Below are 19449 nucleotides of genomic sequence, written 5' to 3'. Positions count from 1 at the left end.
TCGGAGACTTGAGTCTTGACTGTTCAGCCAATTCAGAAATTCTAACGGAACAGGTTCCTGCCCAGTCCAGATGCAGAGCACGTCATCAATATACCTCTTCCAGAGGCGGAGGTGCCTCTGGAAGGGATTTGATGGTGGGTAGATGGCGTGCTCCTCAAACTGGCCTACATAAATGCAGGCCAGACTGGGTGCCATAGTAGCCCCCATGGACGTCCCCTTGGTTTGTAGGAAAAGCTTTTCTTTGTAGCCAAAATAATTTCTGGTCAAGGCTAGTTCTATACATTGAAGTACGAAGGTTTGAGGGACATCGTAGTGTAGCAGTGTTTTGTTACATGGAAATGTTGGACTAATTTGGTGGACAATTTCCCAGCCCTTATAGTGCTTAGGTGTTCTTGGATCCTCGTTTTTATTTTTCTTGAGGTCAGGCCTAAATATTGTAGGCCGCACTCACATTGTAATCTGTAAACCACATTGGTGGTATTACAGTTACTATAATGGCCCAGGAACCACTCTTTGATTGATCTTAAAGTGACACTCACAGTTTTCTTAGTGAGCGGGCATACTGAACAAGTCCCACATGGGAAATGACCTTTAGGAAGGGCACGTTCCCTCGCAGTTTTGACTGGAGGAGCACGTGTATGTACCAATTTGTCTTTGAGGTTGCTAGTCCTTTTAAAAGCAAACCTCGATGGGGGCACAGGAAGGCTAGTTGGCCCTCAAGAACCCTCAATTGCCCAGGGGACTTCATACCCCTACTAGTAGTGCACCAGGAGGTGTGTTTGCAGAATGGTGGAGAAAGGGTGTGTGGCCTCCAATAACTTCTCAGAAATCTTGCTGTGTGGGACTAACTGGAGGTAATAGGAGGGGTAGTTGGTCCCCAAGGACCCTCAATAGTCAAGGGGATTTCATCCCCCTACTAGTAGTGCACCAGGATTAGTGTTTGCAGAGTGGTGGAGAAAGGGGGGCTGGCCTCCAACAACATCTCAGCAATCCTGTGTAGGGCTTACTGGAGGCAATAGAAGGGGCAGTTGGCTCCCAAGGACATCCTTGGGGGGCTGACTACCCCTCCTGTTGCCTCCAGTAAGTTCAACACAGCGGGATTGCTAAGAGGTCTACAGAGGACATGCCCCCTTTCTCCACCACACTGCCAAGCACCTCTAGGTGCACTGCTAGTTAGTGGATGAAGACCAGTTTACTCCTGAGGGACATTGGGGGCCAAGAAGCCCTCCTGGTACCTATTTGAAGTCCTACACTGTGGGATTCCTGAGAGGCATCACTGATGACATCATCCACAGAACTGCTGATACTCCCACTCATACCCCCATATAACCTTTCAATCACTTACTCCAACTTCCACACTAACATTCTCATACCATTCTCACACCCATATCAGTAATTACACAGCCACTCACTGATTTATAGATCAACACATATATCCACTCACTCACCCATACAGCCACCCATACACCCCTTCCCTCACTAATATAGCCATTGACATATCCACTTATATACCCATACAGCCACTGACACACTGAGCCAGTCACCCATAGAGGTACTCACACATCTACTCACCCAGTCAGTCACACATCTACTTACTCACCCGTACAGTTACACACACAGTCATTTACTTACTCATAGAGATACTTACACATACTCACTCACCTATACAGTTACTTACACAAGAACACACTCATCCATAGACACTCTCACATTCACTCACTCACCATACAGTCACTCACATAGCCCATCACTAACTTATACTGCCTTTCACATACCCAGTTACTAACCCATATATCATTGACACATGCACTCACTCACCGACACAGCCATATACACTCATGCACCCATACAGCCCCTCACACATGTACTCTCTAACCCATACAGCAATTGACTTACCCACTCAGTCATCAATACAGGAAGTTACATACGGCCTTACCCACCCACACAGACACTAAGACACCCAAAGAGGTACTCAGACAATGAATCACTCACCCATACAGAAAATCATGTACCCACTCACACACCCATACAGCCACTTAGACACCAACTGACAGACAGATACAGATGTACACACAAGTCGCTCTCGTATACATTCACTGAGACACCTACTCACTCACTTATACATCCAAACAGGCAATCATACACCCCCCATTTTACCAATAGACCGTGGGGTATTTATTTTTAACACATATAAACTTTATAAAAACACTCACAGTCACCTGATGATGTCATTTGAGATGTCTTCAGTGATGGCATTGACCAGGTCATGATTGATATAATATGTGAGGTTATAATCAGTGCATTTCAGGGCCATGAGTTATAGTTGGCTGAATTTCACTGGTTTTATGAGTGAAACCTGAGCTTAATTATAACGTCTCTGTAACTTTTGTTTTTTTCAGTGAATATATATATATTCATTGATAGCACAATCCACCCAGTGAAGAGGAGAATATTAGAACACGCAAGGGCAATACAGCATAATGATCCAAATTACCCAGTGGCAAGCACTTTGCAAAAGAACACAAAAGTGATCGCAACCTGTTGCGTTTCTTTTGCTTAGACCAAGTACCTATCAAAGAAAGAGGTGGAGACAGGGAAATACAGCTACGCCGTCTCGAGTCGAGATTTATCATTGATCTCAACACGAGAACTCCCTTTGGTTCAAACACAGAGGAAGAACTAGCCATACATCTAGGCAAGTAGATCCGAGTCCCAACATGCATTAATCAAATTATTAGTGTACTTGTATATGCTGAATCTATTAAGAATATTTAATCCATCTCTATTGAACTTTCATCACACATTGCAGAAACAAGGCTTATTTTGTAAACAATATTAGGAGACATGTATGATTTACTCCTAATGAATTTAATGTTGCTCAAAATGATCATCTGATTATAAGATGAGGCTATGATTGATTAATCATGTCTGCAAGTATGCCCATCTAGGGCTCAATTTTGGGTTTTGAAATTTTCAATTGCAAATAGAAATGATACTTAATTAATGTGTGAAATTGAACTGATCAATTATGACTATTTTGTGTGTTCATATTTTGCCCATTTAGGGCTTTATGTTGAGTTATGGCCATATGACTTGGTACAAAAAGGTTATATTTTTTACACTCCAAGATGGCCGCACTGAATAAAATAATACTGAGTGCATCGTTTATTTTTACAGAGGAAGTGAAGTAATCAATTCATTTTGTGTAACTTTATTTAAAAAATGAATTAATGTGCTGTGCAGTAACAGCTGGAGGAAGGCGCGATGCCGACACGCGCCCTGTTATGCTTCAAAAACTTGAATAATAAATAAGAATCTACCTGAGCTACGGAGTGCGGTCCATTCCTTTGCCCTTGAGAGGGAAACAGAGCGAGAATAATGCAAATCAACTTCTCTTTCCTAAAAGGCAAAGGAGATCAAAGGACACAGCAGGATATTGCAGAGGTTTACTTTATTGGATTCTCGCATAACCGGTTTCGGCGTTTGCCTTCATCAGATGCCCCTTTCCAAAATGCGTGCTCCCCATCTCATGTTGTTCAGTGGGCTCCTCCTCCTGGTGGTTGAGGAGCCTCACCTGCTTCCAATTCCGCCTGCTTGCGCCAATTCTCGGGGACTACCAGTCCCACAGTGCAGCATTCAGACAGTTTGGTGTTCAGGGAAACCGCAGCGTTGTAATGGCAATGTCCTCCTCTGATCCCATTCTTTCTGCCTCGAACTTTCTAGGCACACCAAGTGGGAGACGAAAATTTTGTCAAAATGTCTCACCTAGCAATCTGGGTCCGCAGTACTACCGCAGCTTTTGGGCGCCTGGAAAGTGATCGTGGCGGGTCACGGTTATAGTCCAATACCTTGGCTATCATCAGCGTTTGCCCATGTTTCCGTGTCCACTTTTTCGAAAGGGTCCTTTGTGCGCTCACAGGCAGGGCGCTCTATATGCAAATCAACTTCTCTTTCCCAAACGGCAAAGGAGATCAAAGGACACAGCAGGATATTGCAGAGGTTTGCTTTATTGGATTCTCGCATAACCGGTTTCGGCGTGTTCCTTCGTCAGATGCCCCTTTCCAAAATGCGTGCTCCCCATCTCATGTTGTTCAGTGGGCTCCTCCTCCTGGTGGTTAAGGAGCCTCACCTGCTTCCCATTCCGCCTGCTTGCGCCAATTCTCGGGGACTACCAGTCCCAAAGTGCAGCATTCAGACAGTTTGGTGCTCAGGGAAACTGCAGCGTTGTAATGGCAATGTCCTCCTCTGATCCCATTCTTTCTGCCTCGAACCTTCTAGGCAAACCAAGTGGGAGACGAAAATGTTGTCAAAACATCTCACCCAGCAATCTGGGTCCACAGTACTACCGCAGCTTTTGGGCCCCTGGAAAGTGATCGTGGCGAGTCACGGTTATAGTCCAATACCTTGGCTATCATCAGAGTCTTCCCATGTTTCCGTGTCCACTTTTTCGAAAGGGTCCTTTGTGCACTCACAGGCAGGGTGCTCTATATGCAAATAAACTTCTCTTTCCCAAATGGCAAAGGAGATTAAAGGACACAGCAGGATATTGCAGAAGTTTGCTTTATTGGATTCTCGCATAACCGGTTTCGGCGTTTGCCTTCGTCAGATGCCCCTTTCCAAAATGCGTGCTCCTCATCTCATGTTGTTCAGTGGGCTCCTCCTCCTGGTGGTTAAGGAGCCTCACCTGCTTCCAATTACGCCTGCTTGCGCCAATTCTCGGGGATTACCAGTCCCACAGTGCAGCATTCAGACAGTTTGGTGCTCAGGGAAACCGCAGCGTTGTAATGGCAATGTCCTCCTCTGATCCCATTCTTTCTGCCTCGAACCTTCTAGGCACACCAAGTGGGAGACGAAAATGTTGTCAAAACGTCTCACCCAGCAATCTGGGTCCGCAGTACTACCGCAGCTTTTGGGTGCCTGAAAAGTGATCGTGGCGGGTCACGGTTATAGTCCAATACCTTGGCTATCATCAGAGTTTGCCCATGTTTCCGTGTCCACTTTCTCGAAAGGGTCCCTTGTGCGCTCACAGGCAGGGCGCTCTATATGCAAATCAACTTCTCTTTCCCAAACGGCAAAGGAGAACAAAGGACACAGCAGGATATTGCAGAGGTTTGCTTTATTGGATTCTCGCATAACCGGTTTCGGCGTTTGCCTTCGTCAGATGCCCCTTTCCAAAATGCGTGCTCCCCATCTCATGTTGTGCAGTGGGCTCCTCCTCCTGGTGGTTAAGGAGCCTCACCTGCTTCCAATTCCGCCTGCTTGCGACAATTCTCGGGGACTACCAGTCCCACAGTGCAGCATTCAGACAGTTTGGTGCTCAGGGAAACCGCAGCGTTGTAATGGCAATGTCCTCCTCTGATCCCATTCTTTCTGCCTCGAACCTTCTAGGCACACTAAATGGGAGACAAATATGTTGTCAAAACGTCTCACCCAGCAATCTGGGTCCGCAGTACTACCGCAGCTTTTGGGTGCCTGAAAAGTGATCGTGGCGGGTCACGGTTATAGTCCAATACCTTGGCTATCATCAGAGTTTGCCCATGTTTCCGTGTCCACTTTCTCGAAAGGGTCCCTTGTGCGCACACAGGCAGGGCGCTCTATATGCAAATCAACTTCTCTTTCCCAAACGGCAAAGGAGAACAAAGGACACAGCAGGATATTGCAGAGGTTTGCTTTATTGGATTCTCGCATAACCAGTTTCGGCGTTTGCCTTCGTCAGATTCCCCTTTCCAAAATGCGTGCTCCCCATCTCATGTTGTTCAGTGGGCTCCTCCTCCTGGTGGTTAAGGAGCCTCACCTGCTTCCAATTCCGCCTGCTTGCGCCAATTCTTGGGGACTACCAGTCCCACAGTGCAGCATTCAGACAGTTTAGTGCTCAGGGAAACCGCAGCGTTGTAATGGCAATATCCTACTCTGATCCCATTCTTTCTGCCTCGAACCTTCTAGGCACACCAAGTGGGAGACGAAAATGTTGTCAAAACGTCTCACCCAGCTATCTGGGTCCGCAGTACTACCGCAGCTTTGGGGCGCCTGGAAAGTGACTGTGGCGGGTCACGGTTATAGTCCAATACCTTGGCTATCATCAGAGTTTGCCCATGTTTCTATGTCCACATTTTCGAAAGGGTCCTTTGTGCGCTCACAGGCAGGGCGCTCTATATGAAAATCAACTTCTCTTTCCCAAACGGCAAAGGAGAACAAAGGACACAGCAGGATATTGCAGAGGTTTGCTTTATTGGATTCTCGCATAACCGGTTTCGGCGTTTGCCTTCGTCAGATGCCCCTTTCCAAAATGCGTGCTCCCCATCTCATGTTGTTGAGTGGGCTCCTCCTCCTGGTGGTTAACGAGCCTCACCTGCTTCCAATTCCGCCTGCTTGTGCCAATTCTCGGGGACTACCAGTCCCACAGTGCAGCATTCAGACAGTTTGAGGCTCAGGGAAACCACAGCGTTGTAATGGCAATGTCCTGCTCTGATCCCATTCTTTCAGCCTCAAACCTTCTATGCACACCAAGTGGGAGACGAAAATGTTGTCAAAATGTCTCACCCAGCAATCTGGGTCCGCAGTACTACCGCAGCTTTTGGGCGCTTGGAAAGTGATTGTGGCGGGTCACGGTTATAGTCCAATACCATGGATATCATCAGAGTTTGCCCATGTTTCCGTGTCCACTTTTTCGAAAGGGTCCTTTGTGCACTCACAGGCAGGGCGCTCTATATGCAAATCAACTTCTCTTTCCCAAACGGCAAAGGAGAACAAAGGACACAGCAGGATATTGCAGAGGTTTGCTTTATTGGATTCTCGCATAACCAGTTTCGGCGTTTGCCTTCGTCAGATGCCCCTTTCCAAAATGCGTGCTCTTCATCTCATGTTGTTCAGTGGGCTCCTCCTCCTGGTGGTTAAGGAGCCTCACCTGCTTCCAATTCCGCCTGCTTGCGCCAATTCTCGGGGATTACCAGTCCCACAGTGCAGCATTCAGACAGTTTGGTGCTCAGGGAAACCGCAGCGTTATAATAGCAATGTCCTCCTCTGATCCCATTCTTTCTGCCTCGAACCTTCTAGGCACACCAAGTGGGAGACGAAAATGTTGTCAAAACGTCTCACCCAGCAATCTGGGTCCGCAGTACTACCGCAGCTTTTGGGCGCCTGGAAAGTGACTGTGGCGGGTCACGGTTATAGTCCAATACCTTGGCTATCATCAGAGTTTGCCCATGTTTCCGTGTCCACTTTTTCGAAAGGGTCCTTTGTGCGCTCACAGGCAGGGCGCTCTATATGAAAATCAACTTCTCTTTCCCAAACGGCAAAGGAGAACAAAGGACACAGCAGGATATTGCAGAGGTTTGCTTTATTGGATTCTCGCATAACCGGTTTCGGCGTTTGCCTTCGTCAGATTCCCCTTTCCAAAATGCGTGCTCCCCATCTCATTTTGTTCAGTTGGCTCCTCCTCCTGGTGGTTAAGGAGCCTCACCTGCTTCCAATTCCGCCTGCTTGCGCCAATTCATCGGGGACTACCCGTCCCACAGTGCAGCATTCAGACAGTTTGCTGCTCAGGGAAACCACAGCGTTGTAATGGCAATGTCCTCCTCTGATCCCATTCTTTCTGCCTCGAACCTTCTAGGCACACCAAGTGGGAGACGAAAATGTTGTCAAAACGTCTCACCCAGCAATCTGTATATATACATATACACATTGACTTCCTGATCAGTAGTATGATAAAACTACAAGTCTGTTTTCTATTGTATTATGATTGTTGTTTCCAAACGTAGCCAATCAAAATGCACGTTTTTGAACTTAAATGGTTTCCCGGAAAAACAATGTTGGTGATCATGCCTGCGGGATTAAGGCGAAACGCGTCTGACTTTGCCGATTAAATTAATCTAAAAACTACTTTCGGGACACGGCGTTGTCATTTCCTTGATTTGAAAGGAGTGTGGTGTTCATATATACATATATATATATATATTTATTTATTTTTTTTCTGAAAAAAACGAAAGTCAATGGTTTTCTAAGCGGGAAACTTGAGCTTAATTATAACGTCTTTGTAACTTTAGTTTCATTCAGTGAATATATATATATATATATATATATATATATATATATATATATATATATATATATATATATATATATATATCCATCAAACAGAGTTTGCCCATGAGTTTCATTCAGTGAATATATATATATATATATATATATATATATATATATATATATATATATATATATATATATATATATATATATATATATATATATATATCCATCAAACAGAGTTTGCCCATGAATGGGAGCCACAACAGGAAGGTAAGTTTTTCGTTTTTAATCACGGAGGAACAGCACATTAGAAGGATATCTTCTGTAAGATTTAAATGCCTGCCTGACGCGTTTCATGCTCCTTAGCATTTCTTCACAGGCAGTTCTGGCAAGACAGCGTGATGCAAAGGCAGTACTATTAATATTAATTCAGACCACCTGTCCGTGTGGGCGGCGGCTTGCACTGAGCCTTCTGGTCCATGAAGTGCCTAAACAAAACTTCAGTGAGTTGCTGTCACGCTCTCCATCTCCATGTTATGCCTTTAAACCCCAGTGGGTATGAAAGAGTCCCAAACTCACTGTGCTGTACTGTATTTCACCATGAAACAACCTCCTGCCCTTCACGCTGATTGTCGGTTGACTCCAGCCAGGACCACTTAACAGCAGCAGGGCTTCTCCCACGACCGGGACCAGCCGTTAAACATCCATCAAACAGAGTTTGCCCGTGAAGGAAAGCCACAACACGAAGGTACGTTTTTTGTTTTTAATCACGGAGGAACAGCACATTGGAAGTAAATCTTCTGTAACATATAAATGCCTGCCTGACGCGTTTTATGCTCCTTAGCATTTCTTCAGAGGCAGTTCTGGCAAGACAGCCTGATGCAAAGGCAGTACTTGTCTTTCATACCCACTGGGGTTTAAAGGCATAACATGGAGAGCGTGGCAGCAACTCACTGAAGTTTTGTTTAGGCACTACATGGACCAGCAGGCTCAGTGCGAGCCGCCGCCCACACGTACAGGTGGTCTGAATTAATATTAAGGAGCATGAAACGCGTCAGGCATATATCTACTGGCGGTCGCCAGTAGGTAGTTATAGTTAGGACCTAGTTTCCATAGGAAGAACATTTTTTGTCTTGCTTATAACTTTGGTGTCGTTTGATGAATCTTCATGAAATTTTCAAAACGAATTCTTTGTTGATATCAGCTCCTATTTTGAAAGGTTGGGGTGATTCGTCAAAGGGGGCCCAGAAAAAAGGGGTCCCAAAACATGTTTTTTCCATGTTAATTTCCGTAGGAAACTTTAGACAAGGCTACATGTCGAACGGGTGAACGGAATTACCCCAAATTTGGCAGGTGGAAGGTGTTTGGTCTTGAAAGCTCGCTTTTGTTTATTTGGTGTAAATCCGTTCCGTAGTTTTTGAGAAATATCAAAATTTATAGATATCTATATTTGGGAATTCTGCCATCTGATTGGCTGAGGCATTACGAGCATGAACTTGCTGCTGATTGGCTGCGAGTAGTTGCAACTAGGAAGTGTTGGCCGCCATTTTGTGATTCAGTTGAAGCGAGTAAGTGGAAAAACGTTGGAAAAAAGTGGGAAAGAGGAGGGTAGGAGCCCTGTAACCTCTGTGTGGTGTTTAGGGTGTGCTATACAGGGGGTGCAAAGCTAACTACTTATACCTAGCAGTCTGAAAGTGCTGGGCTATGGAAATTAAGTGAGGTATTGGCTAGAGTGTGATGCTGCTAAGGTGAGCTGGTGCAGGTGTCAGGAAATAAAGTGTGAGCCCAAATTGTGTGTCTTATGGTGTGAAGTCATGTGCCATGGCTGCTGCACTACAACTGTGGAAGTAGTGTCAGCATGTGTTTATACCTACTAGGATGAACTACTGACCCGTACTGCTCTGAAAGTCCTGGGGTACGGAAAATATGTGAAGTATTGTCTAGAGTCACATGGTGCTAAGCTGAGCTGCTGGTGGACTCCGGGATGACAGCGTGACCCCAAAAAGTGTGTCATATGCTGTGAAGTCATGTGCTCTGGCCGCTGTGACACAAATGTCGTAGTAGTGTGAGCATGTAGTTATACCTACTCGGATGAACTTTTGTTTCGAACATTGTAATTTGTGTATGGTGCTTAGGGGGTGTTATACAGGGAGTGCAAAGGTAAATTTGTGCGTATCAAATAAATTTGGTATTTGTGAAGTGGAAACTACTCACTCCTACGGGTCTGATGGAGCTGGGGGCATAAGCGAGCTGCTGACGGACTCGGGGTAAAGTCGCTGAACTACTGACCCCTATCGGTCTGAAAGTGCGGAGTACGGAAATTAAGTGAGGTATTTCCTAGAGTATCATTCTGTTAAATTGAGCTGCTGCTGGATTCGGGGAGGAAACCGTGAGCCTCAACTATGTGTGCTATGCTGTGTAGTCACGTGCTCTGGGCGCTGTGCCACACCTGTCCAAGTTGTATATGGTGCTTAGGTCGTGTTGTATAGGGAGTGCGAAGGTAAATCAGTACGCTATTTGTAAAGCATAAACTACTCATGCCTATGGGTGAGTAGAGTCGGTGATCAAAGTGAGAGCTCTGTGTTTCAAAGTGAGATGGTGTGGCTGCTGTTGCACAGTTGTGTGGAGAATACATTTTGGCGAGGGTCCAGGAGTTTCTGTTACCTTGCCCTAAAATAGCATGCATAAATTGTAAGTTAAAGGGTGGCTCTAAAAAGAGCCCTTGTGTTCATTAGTTGGAGCTACATATAAGTGGGGATGCACAGTTTCAAGTTATTCAGGAAAATTCGATTTCCCTAATCTGTGAAGTGTACTCCATCACTTCTGTAGATTTCAGCCATATCAAAACGTATATTGTTGTTGTAGATGGACCCCATTTTGTGGTCCCTTAGGTATGCAGACACAGCTCTGTTGACTTTCTTCCAAGATTTTTCAATCTGAGGACAACATTGTCTTGACCATTTCCACTTCTGTCTTTGGCATATATTGGAATATGCAAAGACAGTTTGGGGTAAAAGTAACATCAATTGCCCAAAGGTGTCCTTCATAAGCATTTCCAAACCTACCTCAGTCAATGTGCCTAGGTTGTTTCCACCCCAGTGCACAATCTTGAGGTCAGTGTGTTCGAGATGCAAACCGGTTTTAACCAAAGGCAACAATTGATGCCACTTCAATCCTTTCTGTGAAAACCATTTCGGGCCAGATGTAGGAGCCCTAATACCGTTCGGTAACGGCCGAATTGGGTTTTGCAATGTAGGGGGCTTAAAATTACAGAATCTGTATATTTACCGATTCGGTAAAATTACCGAATCGGTAAATTACCGAATCGAAAAATATACAGCTTCTGTAATTCTAGATGTAGCTAGCACTTCAAAGAGTGCCACAGGCCCTTAAGAGTCGGTATTTTACCACACAATCCTATTGTGTGGTAAAATACCGAATTCAGGTGTGCATGCACATCTGTGCATGCACACCTGTGCCATGTGACACACAGACATGCCCTTAGGGCATGCATGTGTGCCACATGTCACACAAGCCTGTACTTGGGGTGCTAGAGGGTGTCAAAGTGACACCCCCTGCACCCTTGCAAGATTCGGTATTTACCGAATCGGTAAATACCGAATCGGTATTGCCCATTGATTCCTATGGGCTTCAAGGCTCATGGGAATCAATGGGCAATACCGATTCGGTATTTACCGAATCGGTATTTACCGAATCTTACAGATTCGGTAAATGTAAAATAAAATGTACCTACATCTGCCTACTTCTAATTTACCGATTCATAAATACCGAATGTGTAAAATTCGGTATTTATGAATCGGTAAATTAGAATGACCTACATCTAGCCCAAAATGTTCACATTTTGTAAACCTAGGTCTAAGTCAATACGTCTCTGTTCTGCATACCTCTTGCACCAGAAAACATAGCTATGTCCTACGATCCACACTAGCATTTTGAAGGTATGGCTGGAAGGTATGGAAAGATGTCTGTAGCTAATGCGTTCCTTCGTAGAATAAGATATGTTTAAAGATGAGGAAGTATTTTTTTTCAGATACAAAATGATACCTTATTTGGAGATGAAAAGCATTGTTTTTTAAAAGTAGGGTGCACATTCGTTTGGTGGAAAAGCATCTTTGGGATTGGTTAAGAAAAAGAAGTTTTAATGTGAAGTACATATTATAGGATACAATTTGCTCAACTCAACCACACCTGCTACTTGCATTTGGAAGGCACTGTTCGTACTTAAAACAATCGTGAACTTTTAACCTGCACACCGTTGAATCTTTGAGAAAATGTTGTAAAAAAATATATTGTTGTTTAAAAAAATTGATGAACTTTTAACCTGCATGTGTTGTAGAATGTTCTAGAAAATGTGTTGATAGAATACATTGAACTGCTGACTTTGATGTGTCATTGAATATGAAAAAAAACTGTTTAGATGGAAAATTAAAAAGAAACTAATAGAGATAAGTTTTGAAACATAAAAGAATCAAGGAAGTATTGTAATCTGCCCTTTACATGTATTTATGTCTGGAGGAGCAAAAGTATAGAAACAAAAGCAGCAGTAAGAGGAAGAAGCAGGGAGTGGGTGGACGGGGGGAGATGGGCACAATGTCACGCATGTACAATCAAAGTATAGCACAAGTATAGAGAAACAATGGCCAAAATGAAACACACGAACAAGATGCATAAGTCACACAATCCGTCAACATCACACCACTGAACGAGCATAGAAGTGAAAACATGCTGCATTCATACAGGATGTGTACAAAGGCTGGTCGTGAGCGTTGTGGGATGTGTGCCACTGTGGTCATCATGGATGAGATGCCGAGCAAGTGGCACATGGGCGGGTTCACTGTGTGTTACATTGCCAAACAGCTGCTCCTCCCTCCCACGAGCCCCGACACTTTTGTATGGCGCGCTGTTGCATCCCGTGCACTCGTGCGGCACACCATTGTAATGCCTATTTGCTCATGTCCTGCTGCATTCCAACTTCACCATGACAGTGCCGATTGGAGGTGGTGCATGCCACTTTACAACATCTACTGATGCGGCCCTTGTGGCAGGCCACACCAGAACACAGAGACACACTTACCGTACTTCCTGCACACGGACATGTCAGAGAGAGCCCGTTTCCCTTGCCAGATAGGCACACCCCTGCACTGACCTGTGTACGCCGGACCAGCACATATGTGTTCTGCTTGCAGGAGGATGCGTGCGTAGCGACATGTCCAGGGTCACTGCCAATGCTGAGGTGGCATGGTAACGTCTGCTAAAGAAAACACAATGTGATGTTGCAGGGCCCGTGCCTATCATGCTAACACAATGACCACACGGACACACTTGTTCAGATGCGGGTTTGGGGGGCATCAGTGGTCCTGGGGTTGTTGCAATGAGTCTTGTGGCCTTCATGGGTATCCCTGTATCATGTTCATTGACTCTATGGCACCTGTGGCTGTTCTGGTGTGACTCTTGGCTGTGTTTCCTTTCATGCTGCAGGGAGTCATCCTGCTTAACACCAGCAGAAAGCAGGTGTAAAATTCCTGGTGGTAACGTGGGTTAACACCGGAATTAATTTTGCATTGCAGTTGTGAAAGTTGGGATGTCATTTTTTCATGTGCAGAACAATGTACGAACTGGGCAGTATATCACATCAAGATCCTGCACCTGACCCACTATTCCTAATCAATATAAATGAGATTTCTTCATTGATTTTGTGTGTACACTGTAAGTGCAGGCACTACCTCAGTGCAATTCAATACAGGGTTTTAGTATTTAGAATAAATCGCAAAGGTGCATCTTGAGTCTTTTTGCATGGGCACTGCTACTCTGCATTTCATTATCAGCACTTTAATGCAACTAAAGCTGAGATAAATCTAACACAGTATTCAGAAGTTGGTACAAACTGCAGAGATCACCAGTATTCCCATGATAAGTTGTCCAAAATGTAACATCATGGTGGATACCAGCAAAGTACAGTAATGAGAACAAGAGTCACGCAGCAGTTAAGAAAACAACTGGAAAGGTTAATCATTTCTTTTTTGTAAAACTTTACTTTTTTTTAAAACATAAACTATTTTTCTTTTTTTTTAATTATTATTATATAAATATTACATAAATAAAAAATAACCAAAAAGGAAAATTTAACAAACATAATAGAAAAAAACAAGGTGGAAGACTTCTGTGTTGACCATGGATGTCGACAACAGAGCCTGAAAAATAAAGCACAAAATAAGGCTGTGTGTAATGGACATATCGAAGGACTGAGAGAGAGAAACAGAGAAGGAAAAACAAGCCAGAGAGAAAAAGAGAGGGAAGGAAAGAAAGGGAGTGAGAAAGGGAGAAGGGAGAGAGAGATAGAAGGAAAGGAATGAAGAGAGTGTGAGAGAGAGAGAGAGAGAGACTGTTGCCTATGCGCATCCATGAGCAAATAATTACCATGCGCATCCATGAGCAAATAATTACCTGGTGCCGGCGGAATGTGCAGCAGAGGGCGGACTCCTCGTGCCCGTCAAAATCCCCCCTGATCTCAGTTGTGTTGCTGAGTGCTGAGTCATGAATGGCGGAGACCACATGAGGTTCTGTGCGGGTCTTATAGATGTTGCTGAGTCCTGAATGGCAGAGACCACATTAGCTGTTCCGCGGATGTGACAGATGTCGCTGAGTCCTGAATGGTGAAGACCACTTCAGCTTCTCCGTGGCCCAGCAGATGTGAGACATGTCGCTGAGTCCTGAGTCGTCAATGGCGGCGACAACCTCAGGTTTTGGTGCCGCTAAGCCTGTGGAACTCAAGTTCATGCCACGTGGTGGTAGGCTCCTGCTGGCCAAATGAGGTTGGGGTAGCACTAACCTTATGCATATGTAGTCCGCGCCAAGGGGATGGTAGGCCACTGACGGCCATACAGCTGAGGGTGCGACTAACCTTCTGCGCAACTTTTCAGGGACTCTTTATGGTTGAGATCCGTTGAGCATTCGCCAGCTAGTCAGCACCGGCAATAAAGGATGTGACGTTGTTGATCTATTACATTTGCGTGGTCACATGGCCTGTGCCGCATGTGCCGGATGGATGTGGTGTGTGCGCGAACCTGACCTCAGGGAGTGGCCGTGAGATGTTGAGAACTAGACCACTGACCTGCACACCAACAGTGAGTATGCATGCGACAGGTAGCTATGTGGGGCCAATGTCAGAATGCATTCGGAGTGGCGTGGCTTATAACATAACAGGGCAGGGATAGACACAATGATGCGGACGGCTCGTAGTACTGCATCTGGGAATCGAGCGGACGGGCCGCAGCTGTCCCTCTGTGAGCCTGGGTCCAAACTGTTGATAACTCACACTCTATAAGTATTGAAAAACCATTTTGTGATTCAGTCCATCAGCTGGCATCTGTTCGAGGCATTTGTGAAAAGATATCGGAGTTATTTCTATGAGTGATACCCCTTTGACTCTCCCTCTTCTCACATTACCAACATACCCCCAACAATGTTCTTGGGCCCCGAAGTGTCCTTGTGCTGTTGGAGAAAGAAGAATCTTAGTCATGTATAGATTTACATATATAAAAAAAATATTTGAAGAAAAGAACAACAAATAAGATTAAAGGAAGTCTGGTGCTGTGGTCGCTGCCACGAAGTTGGGGTCACTGCAGTTCAGGACTCGGGAAACAGTTACACATTTGGGATTGCTATTTGTTAAATAGGGTTAGTGATACCAGAAGCATTGAGACTGTATGAGCCTGTGATGATGCTTGGTGTGGAAGGCCTCACTGGGAGTAATGTGTGTTGCCTACCGGGATCGGCTTGTGTTAAAGAGGGTTAGTGGGACTACGTGTCGCAGGCCTAGCATATCGAAATACGCCTCACTGATCAAAGGGAGTGTGGTGCTGTGGTCGCTGCCACGGACTTGGGGTCAGTGCGATTTAGGACTCAGGACACGGTTACAGATGTGGAATCGGCTTGTGTTGAACAAAGTTAGTGTCACCACGTGTCACCACTGTTGAATATGGAAATATGCTTCAGTGATCAAAGGGAATCTGGTGCTGTGGTCACTGCCACGGACTTGGGGTCACTGCCATTTAGGACTCAGGACACAGTTACACATGTGGGATCAACTTCTGTTGAACAGAGTTAGTGGCAGCACGTGTCGCCAGCCTTCCATACGGCAATACTCCTCACTAATTGAAGGGAGTTTGGTGCTGTAGTTGTCTCACGGAGTTGGGGGTCAATGCTATTGAGGACTCAGGACACAGTTACACGTAACTCCTTGCTGGAACGCACATCACTTAATGTGCGTTTCAGCAGTCACTGACCTGATTCCTGAGGCGATCTGCTTACGATCTCTTTCCGTCAAAATTTGAAGTCGGGAAGTGTGCTGAACGGTGTGGATCTGGATCCTTTCGCGATGACCAGATTTTGGATCTTGGAAGCAACGATCATGCACTCTCCCTACACCATTTGTCATGGTAGCCGATGAAACTTCCGCTCCTGGTCGTGGATTTGATTCTGTGGCACAGCACTCATCGTCAAAAGACATGTTGTGGTGAAACGAGAACACCAGGTAGGTTGAACAAGTATTTATTCATATAAATGCTGAGCCACAAGCAGAGCAGCCATCAGGAACATCAAATCGACGCCAACTGACAATGTTGGAATCTCTGGCACAGAACTCCCACACAGTGAGGTTCTAGGCCAGTAGGATTCAATAAACAAGCACAAGATACTACATGCGGGTGGCCTCCACACGAGTTTGTCAGTGCGGCAGCGGACTGTCTTTCTGCCGCACTGTCATACTCATAATTGGGCACTTCGGGGTCTATTACAATGTCGGGAGGATTGCCACCACTCGCATGGCCGTGACGATCCGCCGAACATAATCTAACGTCCGGCTCCCATTTACCACAGCCATATTATGATGGCGGGGGTACCGTGGCGGACGGGAAGACCGTCCGCCGCTTTTCCGCCTAATCGATCAGTCGACCGGTGGAAAAGGGTTGAATATGGTGGCGGTGTCTGCTAGACACCACCATGCATATTACAATGGCAGCGGGAACCAGCCTTTCTGTGGCGCCACGGAAAGGCATGCTTTTTTTCAGTTGAGGGCCAGTTGCGGGCCCCCAGGATGTTGGGGGGTGGGGGGCACATGCGGGGTACCTGTGGTACCCCTTACATTTGCATGTATGATGTAGAAGTGGGGTCCGGTGCCCGCCATGTTGTGCATGCAAAAGCACAGATGCCTTTTTTTCATTGCAGCGGGTGCTTCTGTCAGCACCGCCCGCCGCTTTGCAAAAAATGCAGGATGCGCCCCCGCCAGTGTGGCAGGCGCATCCTAATCATAAATGCGGGACCGCCACAAACATAGTGGACAGTCCCATCTCCCAGTGCGAAGGCGGGCGTAATTGACCCCTTAGTGTGTAAGGGACGGTGGTAAATTATGTCAATTGCAAGTTTGGATTAGCTATTTTAATTACAGCCTTTTTTAAAAATCCAATTAAAGCGGAACGCCCTGGTGCGTCGCACCTTCCACCCCAAAATATGCTTCTTCAATAATTGCTACCTCGAATATATGATGACCGTACCTCACAAAGGTGTCCTACTGTAAAGAAATTCCTATTCTATACCTATAAAAAATATCACAGAGGACAGTACGCGTCCAGTACCTTCACATGAGATTGCCTTGCAGATGTAAATATCCTCTCCAGAAACACAGACATTTGCATGTGAAGCTCCACACGTGCAGTATGGATCAGTTTCTCTTTAATGGTGCCGGTGGTGGAGTCTCAACTTTTTAATATTCAGTGTATCTCCTGGGGCTCATTTCTTCACAGAGAAAATCAATGCATGTCTATTGTGTGGCCGGTGCCGGGAAATCATTCACTGGATGCACGAATGAGTCACGCTTAGAGCCACCCGTGTGTTAAATGTTATAAAAGTGATAGAAACTAGATGAAAAGGTACACTTGTTAGTATGGGCCGTGCTATTAGCATATGCAAATGTGTACTACCGTGACCGTGGCATCGAATTCCTCTCAGCTCTCTCATTAAGTGTAAATTTAGCCCAAGCCTCCGGAACCTTTATTGTTGTGCTTAAGATGTTATCACGCTGCACGCGGCATGCCAATTTAACACCGGGATGACTTTACCTTTGTGACAGGTTTTGAGAGAATTCGGTGGAGAAGATGTTTCTCTACTATTGATCAGGCGGCGTGTTTCTACTAGGGCGGGAAGAGGTACACGAGTCCGTCTCCGGGCATCGTGGCTGAAACCTGCTGACTCCACTTTGTTCCTGGAAATAATGTTAAATTAGGTACTGCTGTCAGGAAGGTTGCAGCTCTGTCAATAAATATGTCTGGCTTAGCCAAACGCCGGTGGCTACTGTACGGAATTCACATTGTTAGCAGAATGATTTCCAGTGGCGTGTTATTTTATTTTTATTGCTTTTAGCACTTTATCAATTTTAGTGACACACTGCCACTGTAGGATGGCTGCCGCTTTCTTCAAAATAGCCAGCGGTAATCTTCCTTATGTTTTCTTGGGTATATATGTGGGGCATTTCATTCAAAGCAGTTTAATGCATTATCCAGGAATGCTGACATCAGACGTGGAAATATGGCGGTGCTATAATAATGCGTAATCCCTACTAATCATAAAGGGCTCTGTACATTATTTAAATCTGCAATTTCACAGAAGCTTGATCTTTATGGCTCTAATTTCGGAGGCTCCGAAGCTCCCGTGTCTTCAAATAGAAACACGGCTTTGAAAAATAACAGGCACTCAGGAAATTGCACAAATAAATAGTGACCCACGCCGAACAACCCACATTAATCCAACCTCGCAAGGTGATATTTGTAACGCCACAGTGAGGTACTTTGAAGTACGTACTTTACTGCTGCATTTTTTACGGCGCCGTTTTATGTTCAGAGTCACGGTGAAGAATGGCACCTAAAAACACTTTTATTGGTTCATGTTTGTGTTACTTCTGGGCACAGTACATTACAAAACAGTTGGACAAGAACAAACTGATTGCACAGCGAAGCCATAACAGGGGAAGGACATGATGTTTTTCCAGTCAGCTAAAAGCTGGAGTTTATGCCTCGTGGCCGGAAAAGGTGGAAAATGGATGGTGTCGTGTGTTGGGATAATGGTTGAAATAAAGATAATTCGGGGAGCAGAAGTAGGCATAATGTGTACTGAATGAGATTTTCTAGAAATCTAACCAGGTTTCCCTTGTAAAATGTACTTTAGCGACTATACTTTTAGGTTTCTAGAGAGATAATAAGGATAGAAAAACACTCACAGGAGAGCAACACAGTGTTATAACCCTGGTTTTAACTTAAAAGAAAGCGTGATTTTCTGATATCTAAAGCATGCACCAGATGATTGTGACTTAAAAGCAAAATGGCTACACATCGGCTTATTAATGGGTGTTTG

This window comes from Lissotriton helveticus, chromosome 4_1 (assembly GCF_964261635.1).
Source record: "Lissotriton helveticus chromosome 4_1, aLisHel1.1, whole genome shotgun sequence".
In the NCBI taxonomy this organism is placed as follows: Eukaryota; Metazoa; Chordata; class Amphibia; order Caudata; family Salamandridae; genus Lissotriton; species Lissotriton helveticus.
This window is presented reverse-complemented; position numbering follows the sequence as displayed.